The 5000-nt window shown below is 32.4% G+C and overlaps 3 non-coding genes across 3 annotated transcripts; 2 read left to right on the top strand and 1 right to left on the bottom strand.

The window, feature by feature from the left end:
* Window positions 1–1288: 1288 nt before the first annotated feature.
* TRNAS-GGA (transfer RNA serine (anticodon GGA)) lies at window positions 1289–1375 on the top strand. Its single transcript has one exon. It is a non-coding gene; the product is annotated as a tRNA-Ser (tRNA).
* A 1261-nt stretch (window positions 1376–2636) lies between these two features.
* Window positions 2637–2709, bottom strand: TRNAT-UGU (transfer RNA threonine (anticodon UGU)). The gene has a single exon. It is a non-coding gene; the product is annotated as a tRNA-Thr (tRNA).
* Window positions 2710–4311: 1602 nt separating this feature from the next.
* TRNAF-GAA (transfer RNA phenylalanine (anticodon GAA)) lies at window positions 4312–4384 on the top strand. Its single transcript has one exon. It is a non-coding gene; the product is annotated as a tRNA-Phe (tRNA).
* Window positions 4385–5000: the final 616 nt, after the last annotated feature.

The following is a 5000-nucleotide window of genomic DNA, read 5'->3' as shown; positions in this document are numbered from 1 at the left end:
AAAAGATCTTTTCTTAACATCAAGCATGGTTTACTAGATAAAAATAAAAATGGTAACTCTAACAATTTCTTTGTCCTCAACGCCTCTAAATTTCCAGGAATTAGTCACTTCAACAGTCTTCGATGGTTATACAGGTATCCAAAATACAAACGAGATGGATGTTTGTTGTCCCAACCATTTTTCTAAGTTCCGATCCCGATAAGGAAAAGGTATAATTTATAACAAAGTTTTCGTGTTGTTGATTCCTAGGTGTAGTGCTTCTTCCCCTCTGCTACCTATTTTTACTAGTGAATATTTTTACTAGTGGAGTAGGGTTGACTTAATCCATAGGTTACACCTTTCGCTTAATACTAGAATCGACAATTCTAGCATCTAAGGTTACATTAATCGGGGATACACGACAGAAGGAATTTTTTGATTTTCAAATTGCACCTCCAAGAAGCGTAGATTTATTTCAATTATTGTTTTCTTTCTATCCCGAATACTGTGTCTTTCTACTAAGACGGAGAGCGGTAAAGAAAATTGAAAAAAAAAAAAATCAAATCGCACCATCTCTGTAATAGGTGAATGCCTCTTTTTCCCCGGAAGTTGTCGGAATTATTCGTAATAAGATATTGGCTACAATTGAAAAGGTCTTATCGATAAAATTTCCATTTATCCCACCAGATCTAGGCATCGGTAACAACCCCATTCTATAATTTCTTTTAATTACCTCTCGTGAGAAAATGATCCCACAAACAAAGGAATTGCATAGTACGAAATAACATAAAAACGGATTCATTAAAAAATCCCACTCGATATTAAAATTGTTTCTTTTTGATTTCACAGGAATCAATAAAAGAGAAGAAATATTTCAATCCGGTTAAATTTCATCCAAATGTAGTAGGATCAGAATGAAGAGAACTATTCTGATTTCAGCGAAGTTGAAGAAAAAAAGAATTTTATTTATCTGACTGGGGTAATTCTAGAAGTTTTTTGATTGAATTATGATACAAAAAAGAGCAAAAAGAATCGAATAATCATTCTATGATTCATAACTTGTGACTAGATATATGTATGGGATAAACAGTTGTTGGTGAAAAATCGAAAACTGTAAAAGTCGAATTTTTAGAAAAAAGGAATCATAGTTTAAAAAACTAAATAGAATCATGAGCTAAAAGTATCCATTAAACATAGTTAAAAAAAAATTATTTGTATAGTTAGAATTGGTTGGACGTGCCTATCAAAAAAAAAATTGAATATTAATGACTCACTATTAACTCGGTTTCTGGGCCATAATCATTCTGTAGGAGAGATGGCCGAGTGGTTGAAGGCGTAGCATTGGAACTGCTATGTAGGCTTTTGTTTACCGAGGGTTCGAATCCCTCTCTTTCCGTACTAATTCAACAATGTTACTGACCACAATGTATCAAATCAAATAACAATCGATACTATTATTCCAACGGTTAGACCTTTATGGATTCTTTATTTCGAATTTTTGTGGTACGGAAACGAAAAGACTGGAAAGAATGCACAAGAGATGAAAATCCCCCTACCGATCAATGATAGATGAATGATAGAAAAATTTCCGGATCAAAACCTTACTTTCCTTCGGTCTCTTTACTTAGACTTCGGCGAAGGGGAGGACGAAATTGTCCGAACCCTTGTTTTTTAGTTAGGTTTAAGTCTGACGAGAATAATATTCTACAACGAGCAATTCATTTATTTTTAAACTGACCCATTTACTATCTATTATTTGATTGACTAATCCTTTATATTGCAATGGCTGAAGAGTCAAATGTTTTGGCAATTCCTGAGGGGGGGATGAATCAAGATAATTTTGAATCAGTGTTCTCGATTTTTTTTCATCTTTTGCTGTAATAATATCTCGGGGTTTGCACCGATAACTTGGTATATCCACTATAGAACCATTAACTAAAATATGTCTATGATTAACTAATTGTCGGGGCTTGAGGAATAGTCGAAGCCATACCCAATCGAAAAAGGATGTTATCCAAACGCATTTCAAGTAATTGTAGTAAAACTTGACCCGTTGATCCTTTGGCTTTTCCGGCGATACGAACGTATTTAAGTAATTGTCGTTCTGTAAGACCATAATGAAAACGCAATTTTTGTTTTTCTTCTAAACGAATACGATATTGAGATTTTTTACCGGAACGCGATTGGTTTTTAAGATCGTTTCCGGTTTTGGGCCTTTTACTAGTTAGTCCCGGTAAAGCCCCCAGACGGCGTATTTTTTTGAAACGAGGCCCTCTGTAACGCGACATAAAGACTCCTTATTTTATTTTATTTAAATTTCATAAACATTTTATTTTATTTAAATTTCATAAACTTAAATGAAAACTAAATGATAAATATTATAAATGAAGTGAAATCCAGTAAAGTATTGTACTACAAAACAAAGAATAATTAGATAACTTGGATCAATATCCGGATCCTATTGTATATGTAAATGATATAAAAAAGTAAGAGTTCCTTTCTTGATTTGTTCTACAGAAATAGAACCCCTCCTTTAGTCATAAAGGTAAGTAAGTTCCTACGACATCATAGATCGGTGACCTTTGAAAAAGGGTAAGAAGTCGTTTCTTTATTTATTTGATTTATCAATTATGTCAAAAATAAAATCAATAGAGAAAAGCCGGCTATCGGAATCGAACCGATGACCATCGCATTACAAATGCGATGCTCTAACCTCTGAGCTAAGCGGGCTCACATAACAGAAATGTTACATGCATAGTAATTTACTAAATTACTGGGATCTTAGCTATTCCTAATTAATATGAATATAGAATCTAATTTCATTTCAAATAAATATTCAATATTGGAATTGTTCTATTATAGAACATAATAATTAATATAACGATTAATAGAATATAGCGATAGAAAATTTTGATCTATTTATCAAATGGATGTGTATCAATAATTAATGTGTTAATCTTAATTGCATTTAATGCAATTGAGATGATAATGAAGCGTTTCTATGTTTTCATTCTGAAAGGTGGAAGATAAGACGAACAAGGGAATCGACCGTTTAAGTATTAAATTTTTTACTAAAAAAATAATAGAAAGAGGGGCAAATATATATGTTCATATATCTATCTATATTGATATATATTGAATTGCAGATACAGAAATGATAGAATCATTTTGGATCGGAACAAATATGGGTCTCCGATAGAGAAGAGAGAGATGAAAGAAGATAGACAAGAAATCCAATAGGAGGAAACACTTTTCAATAGAGGAATCGGTATTCTAATGACTTGAGTGGTTCCAGTATAATACAAATGAAAGAAAACGGGGAAGGACATCATAATGCGATACTAATCTTAAAAGAGGGGGATATGGCGAAATCGGTAGACGCTACGGACTTAATTAGATTGAGCCTTGGTATGGAAACCTACTAAGTGATAACTTTCAAATTCAGAGAAACCCTGGAATTAAAAATGGGCAATCCTGAGCCAAATCCTTTTTTCCGAAAAAAAAGGGTAGGTGCAGAGACTCAATGGAAGCTGTTCTAACAAATGGAGTTGACGACGTTGCGTTAGTAAAGGAATGAATCCTTCCATCGAAACTCCAGAAACGATGAAAGATAAACGTATTACGTACTGAAATACTATATTGATTAATGACAACTCGAATCTCTATTTTTTATATTTCTATAATTTTTTATATTTATATTTATATATATATATAAAATTATATATAAAAATGAACGAATTGTTATGAATCGATTCCAAGATCTACAAGTTGAAAAAATAATCGAATATTCATTGATCAAATCATTTACTCCATCATAGTCTGATAGATCTTTTGAAGAATTGATTAATCAGATCGAATAGAATAAAGATAGAGTCCCATTCTACATGTCAATAACGACAAAAATGAAATTTATAGTAAGAGGAAAATCCGTCGACTTTTAAAATCGTGAGGGTTCAAGTCCCTCTATCCCCAAAACCCTAAAAAGGCCCGTTGGCCTCTTTAATTATTTATCCGTTCATTAGCAATTCAGACTTTGTTATGTTTCTCATTCATTCGACTCTTTCACAAGCGTATTTGAGCGGAAATTTGATTTCTTATCACAAGGCTTGTGGTATATATTCTATATGATAGACGTACAAACGAACATCCTTGCGCAAGTAATCTGTGAAATTTGAATGATTAACTGTCTACTGTACTGAAACTTCGAAAGGCTTATCCAAGCCCTGAAATTTCGTATATCTTCAAAAAGAAGACTTTGGAATACCTTTTTTCTTATTTACAATGACATAGACCAAAGTCATCTATTAAAATAAGGATAATGTGTCGGAAATGGCCGGGATAGCTCAGTTGGTAGAGCAGAGGACTGAAAATCCTCGTGTCACCAGTTCAAATCTGGTTCTTGGCACATCATGAATTTGTATGAGTATCTATTCTACGGATTCATTAATAATATAGATCATGAAAAATACTGATACATGATGATGTCTGGAAATCTACCCTTTAACTAAACTATATATATTTTTTACTCTATTTATAGATGTCGAAAATAGACAAGTAAAGATAAAGAGGATATTTATAGAAATAAGTAAAGGATGTATATAGATATGTAAAAGAAAAGAATTTTCTTTTGTTTCCTCTTCTTTTTTATTTGTTCATACTCTGTCTCCTGGCGTTCAATTCCTATTTTATACATATTTGAAAGTTTCAATTAGTTCCTTATAAGACCCAAAAGTCTAGTCTAGGGGAGTTGAAAGGCGGGAATGGCCAAGATTCATCTCAGATACAGTACAAATAGAATCCGATTCTCTTTTCATATTATATTTCTTCATTTCACCCTATGTGACTTTTTAAAGCACATCTATAAGTCATATGCGTGATACATAGTTCATAATGCAGAACTCATTTAGTTCATCCTATTAGCTTGTGGGGCTCATCCAAAATAAGTATCTTACAAATTGGATAATCTCACCAAATCTCTAATTGTATTTTTTTTTAATCAATAATAATAAGATGAATGAGAC

The sequence above is a fragment of the Cucumis melo genome, unplaced genomic scaffold, assembly GCF_025177605.1.
Source record: "Cucumis melo cultivar AY unplaced genomic scaffold, USDA_Cmelo_AY_1.0 utg000104l, whole genome shotgun sequence".
In the NCBI taxonomy this organism is placed as follows: Eukaryota; Viridiplantae; Streptophyta; class Magnoliopsida; order Cucurbitales; family Cucurbitaceae; genus Cucumis; species Cucumis melo.
This window is presented reverse-complemented; position numbering and strand designations above follow the sequence as displayed.